Source organism: Anser anser, assembly GCF_964211835.1.
Source record: "Anser anser genome assembly, chromosome: 11".
Lineage (NCBI taxonomy): Eukaryota > Metazoa > Chordata > Aves > Anseriformes > Anatidae > Anser > Anser anser.
Genome location: NC_139732.1, coordinates 22,358,465 through 22,376,843, shown reverse-complemented (window position 1 = coordinate 22,376,843; position 18,379 = coordinate 22,358,465). Strand labels below are relative to the sequence as shown.

The window sequence follows — 18,379 nt, the reverse complement described above, 5'->3', positions numbered from 1 at the left end:
CTCATCTGTTGGAGATGAGCAGGTCTTTTCTTTGTCCTGCGGTGTGCAGACAAGCGACAGCCTCCCCGTGCTCGGCCGGCCATGCTCATCCCACGCTGCTCACCCAAAGCCACCCTGCCAGCTCGCGTCATCTCACCCACAAGTTTCCAGACATCAAATGCAGCACACTAAAGTCTCAACACCCAAAGGCTCACGCGACAGCAAAAATTTTAGCTAGTTCCTTAAAATTAAAGGATAAATCCCAAGCCACTGGGATGGCAGAGAAATCCAGAGGACAGCTATCGATTTTACGCAGAACCTCCGTCAGAAGGCAAAGCGAAGGACCCCTCCGTTTATTTATTTATTGTACATCTCGGGATTTGTAGCAACTGACTCATTATTTCTAAGTGTGCGGGGCTGGCGGAGCCGTAAATCCTTTTGACTCATAACCTCGGTGGGGGAATCCCCAACTGGCCTTCCCTCCCACCCCGCAGCGCTGATGCAGAGGCAGCTTTTACCAGGTTTATAAACACGGCTGGGAGAGAACGTGCCTCCCCATTCATTATGGCCATCGGAGACTGCTCTGTAACGTATCTATGGCAAACAGAAAGCTATTGCACAATAAACAACGCCAAGTGTCCCGTTCGAATACGGCCAGCGTTTTGAAATCGTACAAAGAATGCTGAAAAGATAAATATTTATGGGGTTTGATGAACTGCAGCACTGCGCTAATGAAATCAAGACTTAAATGTGCTTGGACCGTCCTCTGCCCAAAAGGAGAGAGACTTCACTGTAAATATTACTACTCAAAGGAACAATTTATACGCTGCCTTAATAGCGGAGAGAGATCAAAGGCAGATAGGGGAACCTTTCAACAGAGCTGCAGCAAGAGCTAGTGGAACAGCCACGCTGACCCCTTCCTCCTCCTCACCAGCGCCCCGCTACCAGCGCCGACCTGCAGAGGAGCACCTGGGCTGTGCTGACCCCAGCATCACACATTTCAACTCCATCTCCCCGACCACAGGAGTTGAGCCAAGGAAGTTCTCCCGCATTTGGCAATCGGGGATCGATTCCTTCCTGGATCTGCGATGGTTCAAATCCACGGGACTGCAGAAACACCTGATTTTTAGTCTCAGGTTAAGGACGGGGAGGCTGGTGGCGCTGGGAATTTAGTCTCACTGAGGCATCGAAAGGGCTTTGAGATTCTGCAGCACAAGAGTTACAACTGCAAAGCAGCTCGATTCCAGCGAGCCCTCACTGCGAATTCACGGGCTGGACTCTTTTGCAGACATCCTGCTTTTCCCACCCTATAAAATGCTATTCCAGAAATTCCATATAAACGCCTTTCACATTGCATTATATTCCCCCAGCAAAAACAGCCGGATAAGAAATGCCTGCCTACGAGCATTATGATCATGCTTTTAACACGTCTGAACTTCAAAGAGACCAAACAGAAAAAAAAACTGCTCATCCCAGCAAATATTTGCTCCGGCTCCTACCTCCAGTGTCTTTCAGGTGTCTGATAATCAAGTTATGCCATGAAAAATGTGCAAATTAAAGGATTCCCCAACCGTTCTTAGGTGGCTGATAAGCTTCTTAACCACTGACCTTCTAAACCCCTGAAATGATCAGCAAGTGAGATTAAAAAAAAAAAAACCAACATATGGTAGCACACTCGAACACAATGGTCTTAAAAGGAAATAAAAGCTCTCTGTAGACTCCACATCCTCTAAATCCATTCTGCGAACAGATAAAAGCCACATTGTAGTCAAGTCTCCACCTAAACAGCGAAAGCAAAATCTAGGTCAGCGTCCTCTCCTAGGAACTGATATATTAATCAGTGGCGCTTCCAAAGGGGTTTTTGACTAATGCAGTGTTTTATATAGGAACTGGCAGCCACCACCTTTTGCAACTCAATACTCTCTCAAAGACTCCGAGAGCCAGAAGTTACACTCGGAAAGCACTTTTAAGCTTTGGTTGGAAAAACAAGGCTGGTTTTGCCTTTATTCAAAGGGAAAAAAAGAAGAGAAAAAAAAAATGAAGTAAAAAAAAAAAAGATTATGCCACGGGTTGGTAACGGCAGCTCCAACGCAGCGCTCCCTACCCTGCTCTTCCGAAGGGAGAGGCGTCCTCCTCTCCCTGCAGGCAGTGGCGATCCCTTCGCTCGTGGTCCTGCAGCGAGCAGCAGCGGACCCAGGAGCGCAGCCACCAGCCCAGGACTTGTGCCGTAAGCCGCAACCGTCCTGAGTGCGATGGGAACCGTGCGAAATGGGAACCAGCCACGGGAAGCTTGCTGGGGCACTGGATTTAAGCGGGACCATCTCTGCTGGCTGGAAACTCAGTTTCTCATCCCAGCTTTTCAGGACTAGGACTCAGGACATGGTTCCTCTTGGCTGCAACGAAGGAACTTCAACTTTCCTGCCCAAACAGTCCACAGAGACATCTATTAGTTTTAACATTATTTGGTAGAAAAGAATCTGAGGTCCGGTGTGAGCCATTCGCTGCCTCCAGAGAGGCAGGGGGAGGCAAAGTGGTGGGAGGGGAGCCTTTGCTATCCAAAAAGAAAATGTTTTGTCTCCATTCCATTCAAAAGAGGAAAAAAAAAAACTAAAAACTCATTCTGAAAAGTCTTGTTTTCATTCCTTTGTGAAAACAAACTACACTTTAAACCCCTGCATTTGTACAGGGCAGGATTTCGCTCGCTGGCCATCGATAACTTCCACTCCATCGTCAGCTCGTGCTGCCGGAGCGCAGGTGATGCCGTGAGCCAGGACACCAAGGTTTGTCCCCAGCACGCTGGAAGCCACCACAGGGAAGAACGGAGCAGGGACAGCCCGGCCCTCTCGTCAAAGGCACAAATTCTCTTACCCATCACATCTGAGCCTTCTACCCCCCACAGCCCCCAGATCCAGCCCCCAAAGCCTTTTGGCCTCAGAGGATGCAGGCTGTGACCCCACCTGAGCTCCTGCACGTGCTGCAGCACCAGCAGCTGCAAGGCCTGGGGCAGAGAAAGGCGAGAAACCGGGGGTCGGGGGAGCAGGTTGACATTGGCACCCAAACCGAGCAACGTTACAGCATCTGGGCGGGCAGATCTGGTGCCAAGTTCTGCGTTCCCAGGCTGGGCAGGACACGTGCCATCTGTGCCTCCGTTTTCATTCCTGCTTCTGCAATGGAAGCAACAGCCAGGGTTTTCCTTGTTGAGCACTCGCCTTGCCACGGAGCAGCTAAAGCACGCTGCCTTCGGTGCCGAGCAGCGCCCAAAGCAGGCAGGAGCCATCGGGGCTCTGCTAAACCCCAGCTCCTGTTTGGTGAGGAACCCTCCCGGGACACCTGCACGGTGCTGAGAGGGGACACCAAGACACCACCAGAGACACCAGGAAAAAAACTGCAGGCGTGAGCTGAGTCCTGCATGTCCAATTGCAGCCATTTAAGGAAAAAATAAAAAAAAATATAATCCAATTGGTTGCACTTTGTCTCCACAGGTGCCTGATATTGCTCCTACTAAACAACACATGTGCTGCTTTCTAGAGCTGCAGCGTCAGCCACAGGAGATGCAGCAGGGGGAGGACACAAGACCAGGGGCCAGCCCATGGGGATTTATTCATTCTCAAGCAAACATCCCTCCCGCCCCATTTTATTTTTATGGCATTGGAGGAGGAGCTCCTTGCCACACCAGGCTATACTAAGGAACATATCCAACATCCAAATAGCCACAGCCACTTCTGACCTGTTACCACCCATGTGCACGGACAGGAAAAAAGCCCTGATGGGGAACGTGCCTACCAAAAGCAGCAATGAAGCAGTTGCACCCAGCTTCCCGTCCAGGGCTTTGCAAAGGGTTTTATTTTGTTTTTCTGTTTGCATCAATTTCATGACCACGGTTCTGGTTTTATTACATGCATCTCCCTCACTCCTCTGACCCAGTATCTCTTCCAGAGATTGCAATCTCACTGTATGAGCTATTTATCTAAAAAAACAAATGAGGAACGTTTTTAGGCTGTGCCATTGCTTGGGAAAGCTGTACTTTAAGTTAACAGCTTGAATTAATAAGCCAGTAAAACTTAAGATGACCTTCTTCGTTGTTCTTGGCACTAGAGGGAACATTAAGTCTTCCCTTTTCCTTTTCTTTGTTGTTAGCGTGGCAGAAGACAGGTGAGCAGAGAGCTGCTCACAGCACCATGTTCCATTTCAGCTGTGATCGCTAACAAAGAGAAGAAAAAGCCCTCTCCTTACCTGAAAAGACGGCTCTCAAAAGACAGGCTTTTACTGAACGATAAGCAGTATAATTATATTTTAACTACGCTGCCCACAAAGAATTCGGGTGCAAACCATCCAGCGCATCCTTTGCCACAGAAAAGACTCAGCATAGGGAATCAGGGACAACCGAGGCACTACCCAAGTCGCATTTCAGCAGGCTCACAGTATTTTCTCCCAGCACAAAGCCATCACTTGAGGGGGCTCCCACCAGCCCAGCTGTGTCTGCAGGGCAAGGCAACCGGGGCCTTGCCCCAGCTCCCAGACACCTACACCACAGAGATGCTATTGCACGAGCACAGCATTTCTTATTTGTCAATTTATTTATTTTTCTTCTCCTCCTCTTGGTCAGCTCTCTGCAGACCCCGCCACTGGCTCATGCAGGAACCCACAGACGATGCAAGGCTCTGGGATTTGGCTATTTTTCTGCCTTGCTTTTATGACGTGCTGGAAACGCTCACTTTGGAACAGAAAGGACACTGATAACGGTGCTTAATCCTTCTTATCTGAGAAGGAACATGCCAGTTCTTATCCTTAGTTAGGCCACAAAGGTTAAAGGCATCTGTTTAGGACGTTTATGTGCACAGCCCAAGGAGGTTTATTATTTATTTTTCTATACGCGTTTGGTGGCAGAGCTCTCCACTTATTGCAGCTGCAACGAGAAGACACTGCTGGGTAAAGGAAAGCGAGAGACTTTTAAACAAAAGCGAGGCAAACATCACAACCTACTCCAAAGGACATTAAATCCAAGGAAGTCTTCTCTCAAACAATTTCCAAGGGGTTTGGAGCAGCCCCAGAAGCTGCTTTTCATCCGCAGCTCACAATGATTTTACTAGAGAGAACAAAAAGCCTTTTTGTTCCCATTTTCCAGATGTGGAGAGTGAGGAAGAGAGAAAGCTGATGCAGAGCAGATCGCAGGTACAAAAAAAAAAAAAAGGAAAAAAATAAAATACAGCAATGCAGAGGAGAGACAAACAAAACTCATCAGTTTCACAAGGAGCAGCAAGGGCTTGCACTTGTTTCATTATTGCAACATACAACAGACAATTTTCAGTGGGAGAAAGTTGCTGCTCTCTCCAAGTGAGAGCAGAGCAGCAGAAGGTACCAAATAATCGTGGAATTATTTAAAACTGCAAGAGGCAATTGGGCTCAGTTGAGTGTACAGGGTCACAAGGAGAGGAACAGAAGAAGATAATATCAACATCTAGCAATAAAAAAGAAAGGCCCTTGGTACATCCACCTGCCAGCATTTGGAAGCTCTAAGAAGAGGCTTGTAAGCAATCCCACACAGACGTACCTTTCGATGACACCGAGGAGCACTACACCAAGAGGGACGAGGCTTTGTGAGAAACAAGAGGAAAAGCGAGAGCTATTTCACTACCAGGGAAAAGCCCCCTGAAACCACGGCAGTTTCTACACTCTGAGATTTCACAGACCCAGGGCTGGGGGATTGGCACCAAGCATCGCTCAAACAACAGGTGAAGGAGCGGGATGAGCTGCACGTCTGAGGCAGCCGCGATCCCTCCTAACTCGGAGCGTGCAGCACAGTAGCACCACTGAACCGAGAGGGAGTTAACCCAAACCACAGCTCAGCCTCCCACCCACGCACACGCACACCAGGAAATCACAACCCATTAGCATCAAATTGAGGTGGTTTCGGGACACCGAGGAGAAAGACACCTCACTGACCTGCCGGGCTCACGCTGCTGCTCCAGAAGCCAAGGAGAGCACTGGAAGGTGCTGAGGACTCCAGCCAGGTCCCCGAAGAGATGGCAAACTTCTCGAGGTCAGCGCCAGTCCGAGCACAGCACCTTGCAACCCAAAATCCAGAGCACCAGAAGAGACCTTTACAGCCTCTCAGGAGGGAGAAATTCACTGCACATCTTCCCAGTCCCTCACTAGCCACCACAAGCTATGAAATGAGAAATAAAGACCCAGCTGCAGCAGCTTCTGCCCTATTAAAGCCACCCAGCTGGGGGGCGGGCAGCCAGCACTCGTCCCCAGCCTGGTGCCAGGTGGGGAAGCTGGGCTGGGCTCTCCCACCCCATTTATCTCTTTCAGCTGCCCCTGCTTGCCCACCTGGGAGCTCCAGGCCACCTCTGCACACCAAGGGCAGTGCCAGGGCAAGAGCTGCTCTCATGCCTGTGGGTGCCTCTGCCTAGAGCCATGCCAGGACCTGGTTTTCAGCCCTGCTCCCTGCCTATCCATAATGTGGATGTTGTCCTCCTCCAGCACATCTGCTCTGGGAGCCCAAGCAACGTCAGAGCAGCTCCTGCAGCCCCTCACACACAGCACGAGCAAGGTGCTCTTGCAAACGCCTCTGCAAGCCTTGGCTAAGAGGAGTGGGGGTCTTCATCATACGCTGCAAAGAGCTACACCAGTCCTTCCAGAGCACGCACGGGGGGCTGTGCATCCATACACTGACCCCGACAGCGACCAGGATGCAAGAAGCTCAGACCTACGCTTGGCTTTTCAGTTGTGGGCCAGCAATACTGTGAGCAAACACACAATATAGAACACGAAATGTGCTGAGCTACTGGCTGCGGCTGGGCTAAATCCTTCCCTTCCTCACTGAGTCCAGCCCTGTGCTAAAAGCGAGGCCGGACACACACCAGTGCCCCTCCACCCCACAGCACTTTTCCTATTGCACCCCACGGAGCTGGGCTCCCCCAAGCCAGGCTCCAGCTCCCCTTGCCCAGCTCAAGTTTTTGGTAATTGTTGTTGTAGTAGTTAAAAAAAATAAAATCATTAGTGAGTGAAGAGCTGTATCTGAAGCATTTCCCAGCAGCAGCAGGCGGGTGCTGTCGGACAAGCGGCACTGCCCACCTCCCAGCCCAGCAGCTCATGAAATTGCCTGGGTTTATCCCACAGGCGGAGCACGGCCGTGTGCTGTAAAGCTGCCTGATGCGGCCCCTCCAGCAGCTGTTACCACGCGTGCCCACCTGCACCTCGGTGCAAACTGCTCTGCTTCAACGAGCAATTTCGCTGCTCATCACTTGTAAAATCCCTTCTGATCAGCAGCTGTGAGTGCATGCTGCAGCTGAAGCGTGTCCTTCTCTGCCAAGCTACCACGTGGGGAATAGGCACGTTTCTCCTCTGCTTTCTTCCACTCAGGCTTCTTCTTTTTTGCTGCTTTTTTTGCCTGTTTTCTGTGTCCTCAGGAGTGAACGGGAGAGTGCTACTCACTGAGCAGGGCTGCGAGGCTGAAGCTCAGGCCACGACAGCATGGGATGGAAGTTACCAAACACGCTGGCCTTAATCCTCTCCCAAAGGCAGCCTTTGAGTTTCTCAGAGCCTCCCTGAAATCCAGGAGGTGCCCTCACCAATAGCCTCTCCCAGAACCGTGCAGAAAACGTCAGGCTGGAGGCAGCCACGGAGTTTGGGAGCAGCACCAGAGGCAGGAACGCCGCTTGGAGGAGTCCCTGAAGCTCCAACCGGGCTCCCTCTGCCTCGTGGGTGCTCCCGATCCTCTTCTGTCCAAGCTTCCCCCTTTCACAGCCTCCTTTTTCCTTCCTCCCCTTCTTTTTGTCCATTCCTTCCTTATCCAAAGGCGGCCGTTGATGCCACCAGACCCTTTGCTGCGCTCACAGGTCCCTCACCACTTGCTGCCACCCAGGACCCGCTCCTGCTGCTCCCCGCTCCCTGATAATTCATCAAGTCCCTGAACCACACCAGTACCAGGATGCTTTACTGGAATCCCAGTCTTTGCTAACAGAGACAGCCTCTGTAGCTGGGTGCCTTACTTTTGAAACGCGCTTTCCTGTGACCCGGGGCAGGGCCAGGCCATACAAACACCTCCCCACGGGCACATTCGCAGGGCTCTGCGTGGCCCCGTTTGGCTTTAATGCCTAATCCCCTTGCAAGAAACCTTTGTTCCACTCTGCTCTTCCCGAACCTTGCACGCCTTGCTGACTCCGACGATTTCGTGGACGTGCGGAAACTGCAGAAGGACCCCGAGCAATCACGCAGGAAAGTTTCTGGCAGGCAGGGACCGGCAGCTCTTCTCCAGCCTGGCATCTGCAGGCTGACTTATGGGATGTAGTTCCTATGGAGAAACCTTTCACCGCACAGTAATGGTGTCAATTCTGCTTCTGGAAAAGCAGGAAAGGTTCAGAATTGCCAAGATTCCTCGCTCCCCAGCAAAATACGGCCAAGAGAAAGCCAGCTGTGACACCCCTACAAATATGCTCTATATGACTGCTGGAGGGTTGTATGGAAACTGGATAGCACACCTCTGGTATTTGCAGCGTATGCATTTTTTTCCGAGACCGAAGCCCATTTCATGGGGTTATAAATCAGCCATAATAAAAATTATTTCTCAGCACAAAGCACTGCCCGGCAGTAAATTTAGAAACATGTCTTTTGAAAATCATTTCGGGTCATGCTTCCACAGGTTCCCCTCCTGAAGTTTTGTCCCCCACCTGCCTGGTTCTGCAGGTTCCACACCCCTGCTTTCTAATGAAATCTTGCAGAAAATGGGCTCAGATTCAGCTGCCTGGACTTGACCTAGGGGAAAACAGCAAAGGGGATGCCTGCCCTTGGCAGGTCAGCTGTAAGCACGCTGCTAAACCCCGTGGCATGTTTACATACCACCGAGATAGGTGTGCAGCGTAAATACTTAGGAAGAGCTATCTCTGCAAGCATTAATTGAATTTCCCAATCATTCCAGGCTCAGCCGTGGTGGAGAGCAGATTTTCAAAACCACTCGGGGGATCTGGGGGCACAGACTACTGCAGGTTGGCAGAATCTGCATTTCTCACCCTTTCGGTGCCTTAAAATGACAGTTTTAGGAATCAGCACGGCTTTTTTGTCCTCCTTTTCTCTGCTCAGAGATAGCAAGCGGGGTGCCCAGCCACCTTTCTCGTGAAAAAGAGGCCAGTTTTACATTCCCATAGGAGTGTTTGTAACACAGTGACTGTTTCTGCCTACAATGCCATGAATTACTAGGTTTAATTTAATGCCATCCATTACATCTCCCATGCAGAGGGGGATCTTCGGGGCTACACTTTTCTTCCGTGTGTTTTTTTAAAATTGTGCTTTTATGAGGATAAACCAACACTCGGCCCTGTATGTTAACTGTTGGAGAGGATTTTCTTCTCCATTCTACTTCTGCCCACGTAGGCAGCGTTTCTGCAATGTCAATAGCCACAGCTTGCAATCCCAAACCGCTCCCGATGCAGGCTGCTGCTTCATAAGTGCTGAAACAATCTCTAAATACAGATATAAATTCCATGGGAGAGAGGACACTGAACGGGGACAGGTGGGGTGGCCCAGAGCACGACGGCAGCGATGCAGCTGAGCTGCAAATGAAGGGACCCCACTGAGGTTGCGGGCATGGTGCAAGGTCTCAGAGCAAACATAAAGCAGAAATCTTGCACAAAGTGTGCAAAATGCCGTATAGCATAAATAAATAAATAAATAAGAGGGGACAGACAGCAGAAAGGGAGGGTTGTGAGACCACTTTGTGTTCCCCAGCTGCACTCCAAGCCATCCATCCACTAACGGGGGACCCCGGCCAGCCTGGCAGGCACTAGCTGAGAATATTTTCCCTGCCCAGGTTTGCACGTGAGCCACGCCAGCTCTAAATCAGTGCGTTCCAATTAAATTCCAATTAAAAGCCACCTAAAATTAGGAACTGCCATCCGCTTGATGGAAAGTGATAACAGGAGAGCTGCTGGTGCCAGGAGCCTGCAGGATGCTGCTCAGTCCCCCTGAAGCGAGATGACGGCTGGAAGGACGGATGCTTCCAAAATCAGCCGTGCACGTGCCAGGCAGGTCCCCAGGCACGGCACACTGGGGATCATTAGAAGTGCGGCCCTTGGCAGTGATCAGCAATGGGCAATTTTCAGCCAGAAACACCGGGAATCTGCGAACGCACCTACTTCACGAACCACTAGGAACTGCAAATTCCTCCTTTTCACTTGAGCCTCCCATCACCACTTGTCTGCCCCGCCATCGTTTTCTCTGCACCTTGCTTTCCCTTAATGGCAGACAATGACTTTGTCCTTGGCTTTGTCACGTCCTTCCCACCTCTCCAAAAATAGTCTGATTTTTTCTGCTTTAGGTTTATTTTTAGCCATTACATCCCTCTCATCAAAGCAGAGGCAGCAAACGGTTTTTAAAAGATATTTATCTTGATTTAGGGGCCCAACTCTGACCTCGCATAGCATGGAATAAACTGGGAGTAACCTGCCTGAAGTCCAAGAGGTATCGAATGTGTGTAAAAGTAGCACCGCTCTCCCCAGCAGGAAATGTTGCCATAAATTGTCCCGGTGTCAGTCTTAACCTTACCGAGAAGGAGCTACGCTCATCACATGCTTGGAAGCCGATTCGGTTTTGTAAAATCTGGCAAAACCGATGGAAACGCCATCTGCAGTCAACCAGCTAGGTCTGATTGTCTATTAGGAAAATCAGTGGGCAGAGTTAAAAAATACAACGTGCTCTGCAGCACAGTATCGTTTGCAGAAAATGCTTCAGACACACGAAATATATCACAACGCTCGTGTTTCTGGGAGCTGAGCAGCTTTATCTTGCATGGAGAGTGCCACACATCTGCGCTAATTGCTTGACAAGACGAATTCAATCTCTTCCAAGCAAATAGCAGGGAGTTTGCAGCATCCAAAGCCCCCCGAAGTGGCCAGGAGGGATGGAAGGGAGCACGCCTGAGCTTTGTGGCTGCTCCCTTGCATCTCGCCCATCAACAAGAAGAGCAAACGCTCATTTTCAACACGCTGCCTCTTCCTCATCATGAGCTCCGAGCAATTTCCAAAGCGTGCCGGCTCCGCAAAGAGGAAAAGGACGTGCTGCAGGCTCATCCACCGAGGAACTATCCGGACCGAGCAAGCAGCTGGTCCGAGAGGCGCGAGCCCACACGAGGCTGAGCAGAAGGAAATGAGAGCACTAGGAGCTGTCATTTCTGCAGCTCACGGGACCACACTCCGCGGCGTGTGTGCGGGGTGCTGCCCTCCGCAAGGCACCCATCTGCAGCGCTATCGGCACCAGATGTGCAACGCAAGCAGCGTCGCTCGTAGGCTCGCGCTCAGTGCAACAGCAGCAGCAGCTAGCACCTGAGGTGGGGTGGATTCGTGTGCGGAGCAAACGTCTGTCAGCCTGCCAAAAGGAGAGCCAAGAAGCGGCGGGGGAAAGGTTGAAATTCAAATAAAACTCAATACCCAGCAAATGGGAAAGGTCAGACAGTGCCACTGCAGCGCTGTGTTTCATTTAATTTTGGACATGGCGCAAGCCGGAACATAATGCTGGGGTCATCGGATTTTCCTTACACCACGCTTTTGTAACTGGCAGTGGAAATGGGGCTGCTCCAGGTCCCCCGCACGGGGAGCTGGTGCGTGGCGAGGCTGCTCGGCACATCCCCTCCCAGGGCTCGCGCAGCAGAGGCACGTTCTGCAGGCAGCACCAGAATAAGCCCCATTTCTAAATAAATACAAGCCTCTGAACAACAGAGGTTGGGAAAGCAGCTCCCGGAGAGCTGCACTCCTCATTTGGCTGCAGGAGATGGGGAGCCCAGGAGAGGATGCTGCCCGCTAGTTCCCAAAATCCCTGTCCTGCCCGTCCTCACCTCTGCAGCTGCAGGGACCCCCACCAAAGCCCATGCAGTTCTCAGCTCCCACGGTCAGCAACTTTGGGGCTCTCAGAACTTTTAAGCAGTGCCCTAAGCTTCGGAGTCCTTTTTTTTTTTTTTTTTTCTGGGGGAAAACAGGCAAAATTCCCTTCTCCTGGGGATTTCTTGTCCCGCAAGAAGCAGTCCCAGCACCTGCCTGAGGGGTCTTGCAAGGGTTTCCCTTGAATGAGCTGCAGAAAAAAATGAAAGGAAAGAACAAGAAGAGAAAACAGAGATGGAAAAGGAGGAGAAAAGCCATTTTCAGTTCCCTGCCAAGGGGAATTTCATGAGGCTCAGCCTGCACCAAAGCTCTGCCACATCTACAGCCCAGCACCTTGCCCCAGCCTTCCACCCCATCACCAGTTTAAATGGCCTGGGCAAGCCCCACAGACGCCCTGGGTACTCTGCCCCGTTCCCTGCCACTTTTCAGCTGAAATCCACATTTCAGCATTATAAAATTCCTGCACGGGTCCACCCTTCCCTCCCGGTGGCACGACGGAGCGGTGCTGCCCGTGGCCGTCAGCAGTGGCAGCAAGCAGATAAGGGGCGTGCTTGAGATGCAGGAGGCTTGGCGGGGTGGAGGGGGGGCAGTAATTGATGTGGATTTCTTCCAGCCCTGGAGTTTGCAAAGGTGAGAAAGCGGAACAAACAAACAAGCAGCAAAGAAAGGATCTCTGCGATCTTGGAATAAAATTAAGCCGGGGAAGATTTCAAATTTCGGTGTCTGCATCACCCCTCTCTCATCTGCCCTTGAACAAAGACAGATAGTGCAATACCTCTGAAATAAGAAAAAAAATATTTAAAATGTGATATAAGTGCTGTTAGCATGGGGCAGTAGCACAAGATGTTTTATCTCGCTCACCAGGACCAAGGGTTCATTAATCATGCTGCACTATTCTGCGCACCATATCTTATCTGCGGCTTGCTCCCTGTGCTCTCTTTTACAGGACATCTGTGAGCAGGAGTGACAGCAGTAAAATATCGATTAATATGATTATATATTGATGTTCGTCACTGAAATTGGTTTATTACTTACAAAGATGGGAACACAGGCACTGCTTTGCCCCAGGAGGCAGCCACCTCCTGGGTGGGATCTGTCCGCAGAAGAGCATTTAGGATACGGAACAGAAAATCCTGTAACAAGGAGGAATAATTTAAGCCCTTAAGGAAGGTGGAGTACAAGGGCACAAGCAGGAATTAAGACAGAACTACACAGCATCCCTTCTCTCCTGGGAAAATGCTTATACATCTTTGGAGATCTTACTGGTACCCTAATTCTTCACCAGATGCAGAAGAAATGTCATTTGCATGTTTTATGGCTCCCAACCATCTATTATTGTGGGCATTTTTTTTCCTAACTGAATCTCTCGGCAGGTGTTTCCGTTCTCCAACACGTTAACTATGGCATGTGCTTATGATTCGTAGTAGTCTACGGAAGGAGAAAACCCAAATTCTTATTTCCCATCAAAAAAAAACTTCAACAAATCAGGCAGAACAGGGTCTGATCCAGCAGGAGAAGTCCAGCTGACATCAACCTCGTGTGACACAAAGCCTGAAAGGAAGGAGCAAGCCAACCTCATTATTCCTGATGCATAGACACGGACACAAGCAAAGGAGAGAAGGGGTGGCAACGAGCTGAACGGGGCTGCGGATCGGTCCGGGGGGGCTGTGGCAGGGAGGTGACACCAGGTCTGCCAAGTTCCCGAGCACGGCTCTGGGAGGAGTTCAGGCTTTTTGCACCTGCGCCGGGGAGAGCCGCGCGCTGCACCCACAGGTGCTGCACCCACGCCAGTCGCCACCGCTCCTACGGCACGGCACAGCCCTCCGTGGATGACCCAGACCATTTGAATAATGCAAAATAGGGGTTCGTGGAGCGAGAAACGGCATGTTGGTGAAGTAATGACCTTCAAAGAGGTGGAGACTTATGAGTTATGAACCTATCACTGCTCTCCCCACTGCCTCGCTCGTGTATACACTTACGCAATGATTTATTTGCATCCTGCACGAAAACAAATGGATGTTTTACATATTTATATCATAAGATAAACCGATATTTAAGCTGATCAAAGACAGCGGCAGATCTGGAGGCGATTACAGCAAGTGTTTTCTTAACTGAGGTCACGCTGCACTTGGTGCGGGTGAGGCTGCGGATCTGCTGAGCACATGTGAGCGCGCGAGGAAGGGCAGCAGATAGAGGCGCGCGCAGAGCCCCGGCTTTCCAAGAGCGCTGACAGTTCAAGCAAAACTGAACCTGGCTCCCTGCATCAGGCCTCGGTAATTACAATAGTGGTCAAGGGGATAAATACTGTACTGCTTGCAAAATTAAAAATTGAGTCCTTATGGAGTCTAAAGCCCTTCGTCTCCAACGAGTGGCAGTTCTGTCCAGCGGTTTCGGAGATCTCTCTCGGGGGATGCGCGGATTACTGGAGTCCTGGGACTATGATTTCATCAGTTCTCATCCCTCAGCTGAGCTGCGGTAACAGGCTGGACACGTCCTCTTGAGCTGCTGGAAGTGGAAAGAAACACCGTGCGGCAGCAGGCGAGTGGTCTCCAGCCCGGCTGACAGGCGGTGACTTGTCAGCCCGCACCGCCGCGGTCGCCTGCAATCACCCAGTGAGCGTGATAGATTTGAAGGGTGGAAAAAGTAATTGCCAGATTGCGAGACACAATGGCTTCTTTCGGTCCCAGATAATGCTCCTGCGGTTTTTCCAGGTGCACATTCAAAATCCTCATAGCCAGGGCTCTGATTTGAAAAACTGCAAGCTGTCTGCGGCAGCAGAGACAGATTTAATTCTGCAGACCGGACCTGGCACGCCGCGGGCTGGCCTTGGAGGGATTTTCCTCTTCCACATCTCAGGTTACGCGCTTAACCGCAGGGTTGGGCAGGTGCCCCCGTGGAAACGGGCAGAGGATAAAATGGATGTCACGCTGCCACTCACAAAGTCTTGCAGTGGCTGTGGCAGGGTGGAGGCTGCAAGACCCGGGCAGGACCGGCCTGCTGCAGCCTGGTGTCTCGCCATCGGCGTGCCGGGGGCGCACAGCCCCTTGGAGAGGCAGAGCTGCTCTGGGATCCCGCTCCCGGAGACATCTGAGTCCCCGCTGGGCCGTGCTGCTGCCGGGAGGGGAACGCTTCTCCTTCCGTTTAACGTGACGTTGAATTGGAAGCAGCGCAGTTATCTTCCACCCCCTTGTCGGCCCGGCTCCCTGCAGCTCATTTCCTCTGCCCTCTCTCCTTTCGGCACGGGGGTCACAGCAGGGAGGGCAGCGTCTGCAGCTCGCGGTGTCTGCACAGGGCACGTGGCAGTCCCCAGGCTGCAGCACCCAGGCGAGCACATCCCTAATGAAGACACGGAACGAATCCCCACGCGGGGGACAAGAGGGTCCTTTGCCCTTCTGCTCGCTCCCTCCAGCAGCCTGAGCATCCCTCCCTCCAGCGCTGGTGGCTGCGATGATAACACGCTTGCCGAGCCCCCAAAGAGCTGGTTATCAGCCTGTCTGGGGCGGGATGGGAAAATCAGCCCCAGCTGGCTCCAAGGGGCGCGTGTAACCCCTGTTGCTGTGAGGTCTGCTTTCAAGCACAGAGCAAACAGCCTCGCTGCACATGGAAAGCTCCCCCAGAGGCTGAGAGTTCAGCAACTGCAGGAATGTTTTGCGAGTCTTTCCCTTCGGTACCTCCGCAGGTGACTGCAAGGCCACGGACTCGATGGCCGAACACCTCGGTGACACTCCTGGGTGGATGGAGCCAGATGCCAGGCAGCGAGCTAAGAGCCGTCTCCTTTTCCCTGCAGTCTCACCATCCCTGAAAAATGGTGAGGCCTAAGGATTTAACAGAAAAGCTTCGGACTTGTCTTTTCACTTCCTTTCAGCAGCAGGAACAGGTTGGAGCAATCTGTCTCGCTGCGCATGGGTCAGTGTGACTGCATGTTTGCAGTCTCTTCGCCACAGAAAAGCAATTATTTGGTCTATAACGGGATTTTGATACAAAATATGTGAAAGAGCTAAGACTTCCTGCAGGCAAATTCCTGCATAATGCATAGAAGAACAGACTTCAAACAACATTTTTCAGGAAATCTCATGTTTCCCACTACCTACAATCACCAAGCAGGGCTCCCTAAGAGTCTTCTTGCAGCACAATCCCAGCGTTGGCTCTGTGTATGTCCGTCTGCACCTCCCTACCCTAAATCCTGTTCTTGGGGAAAAACCCACTCCGGGTGAATGCTCACGTCAGGCTCATTGCTTGGCCATACCTTGACCTCTTTGCTGAGGCTTTTGGAAAAGGTGTGTGGTAGCCTGGACAGTTTTGGTGGGGTTTGGCGAGGTGGATGCCAGCCCTGCGTGACGTGGCTGGAGGCCAGCAGGCTCCGCTCCCCATCAGCCAGGGAAAGACCCTCGCAGGCTCTGTCCTTGCGTTTCCAAGACTTGTATCACCAGAATACGTAGGCACAGCCTGTGCATAACCAATCTCCCAGAAACACCACTTGGCTGCAGTCGAACCAGGGTGGAAATACGCAAACGACCCGGTAACGAAGGGCTTTCAGCCACCCAGCCACCACGGTTCCCCTCTCATGTGTACTTGTTCAGCCCCCGTGCTCTTGGCAAGTCTAGTCCCAGCTTCCCATCCGCATCCCCCCAAACCTCCGCAAAGCCCTCGGAAACAGATCTCATCCTTCTTATCTTAGCTTTGTAGACAACATTTATCTTCCCTGACAGAAATCAACTCGGTTTGCGAGCGAGGAGACAAATTAAAAGGCCGCGAGACCCAGGAGGGCCTGGAGTGTTGGAGCTGGAGATTTTTTTGGGGGGGGAAGGCTCAGGGATCAGCATTTGTTTCCCGTTTGTCCCTTCACATGCGGTGCGTTGTGGCCCTTCAACACGTCGGCGCTTGCAGGAGACGAAGCAGGGCCAAGCCGTACACGCAGAGCGCAGACCCTTTGGGACACAACCGTGCCGTTTGTAGGATGAGGGCCGCTCCGTCCCCACAGCCCCCCGCCCTCCCCGGGCCGCTGTGGCTGTCCTACAGCCACGTTTCTGTTGGCTCCCGTGCCGGCTGGGCTGCGGTACAGGGATGAAATAATATTTGGACATGCTTAGTGTTAACAGCAAGGGTTCGCTCGCAGTAGCGTTGCGTGCCGGCAGGTTGCGCAGGGTTTTAGGAAGATGAAAGGCCGTTTGGTTTGTCCTGCTTCATGGGTGGAGAAGGGTTTTGCAGTCCAAAATTTGATCTGGTAAGCCAGGATAGGTTCCTCTGCCATGCAGTACCCTGCTCAAGATGGGGAAACGCCACTAAAATGGTGGGTCAGGCCCCTAAAGCCTCGCGCCTGTTGAGCAAGAGGGGTTTTGGTAGAAGCCCAAACTGCTGGGCTGCCAGAATTGGCCCCAAACTGACAAATGAACGAAGGCATCCTGGGCATCTTAAGGTCCAGCACGTCTATCAGCTGATACAATGCAACGGGTGCCAGGATTCAGACAGAGCTGAAATCCCCCCTTCTGTGGAAGAAGTGTGGCAGCAGCTTCAGTGATGGCAAGTGAATCAACACAAATTCCCTGCCCGAGACAGAGATCCTGGTTTTGTAGACTTGGCCCACTTCTCTAGGAAAAACTCTGTCCTCCCACACCCTGCGCAGCCTGGAGTCGGAGTAGAGAGGGAGTGAGCATCGGTCTACAAAGATAAGAGACATCTGATGCGCTCCCTCTGTGCACTGGTGAACAACTGTGTTTGCATCAAATACCTCTTCTTGGTTCACCCACGGTCTACGCGGCTTCCTTCAGCACGAACGGATACAACACCCGGCTCAACAAAGGAGTCCGCTGCAAACTCTGCGCTGTGCCAGAGATCTCCAGCCAGGCAAAGCAGCCCCGGCTCAAAAAAACACAGTGTCCTGCCACGGAGAGGGTGTCTCCGCTGACCTTACTCTATCAAAGCTTCCAGGTTTTGTTTGTTTAAACTCGAAGTTCCTTCTTTATGGTTCCCTTGAGCTGACAGACTCATCGCCGACTGTGCTCCAGAAGTGACCCATCGCACTGAGATCAAATGGCCAGACAGACTCCGCGGAGGCCAAGCCAGCGAGCAGCCCCGCCAGCAACGTGCAAAACAGGTCCTAGGAGGTGGTGAAACCAATTCGCAGGGAAACAGCCGAGAAGGCAGCTCTGGTTGTAAAAAGCCCCCGGGGAGAAGTTTCCGAGCGCGTCACTTCAAGTCGAGCAGAGCCAGCTGAGCGGCGCGAGGAGCCCGGGGCTGGGTTTATCCCAGCAGCAGGTGCAGCGGCACGGCCCCGCCAGCCAGATCCGCCTGCACGGAGCGTGGCGAGGCAGCTGGAGACTTGGCACGGGCGGCCCAGCAGCACCAAAGCGCTGCTGCACGCGGCTGAGCTCAGCCTCCAAAGCCAGTCATCCATGGGGCCTTCCAGCAAGGAGCTGCTCCCCGCCTAACGGAGACGTTTTCACTTTTCTCTGCAATTAAATTAACATTTGCAGCACCGATCCATGAAATCAGTTCTTTTTTTTTCTTACCATGCCCATCACCAGGGT

General features: G+C 51.9%; 1 protein-coding gene across 1 annotated transcript in view; it reads right to left on the bottom strand.

Annotated features, from left to right (window-relative positions):
* The window catches only part of ZNF469 (zinc finger protein 469), a 230,424-nt gene that overhangs the window by 185,226 nt on the left and 26,819 nt on the right, over nucleotides 1-18,379 (bottom strand). Inside the window, exons 6-7 of the mRNA XM_083851752.1 lie at nucleotides 5,923-18,379; nucleotides 5,531-5,572 (exon numbers count right to left, since the gene is read on the bottom strand). The exon at nucleotides 5,923-18,379 is cut by the window's right edge and continues 20,440 nt beyond it. The gene's annotated coding sequence lies outside the window, so the exon portion shown is untranslated. The remainder of the gene's footprint in view (nucleotides 1-5,530; nucleotides 5,573-5,922) is intronic.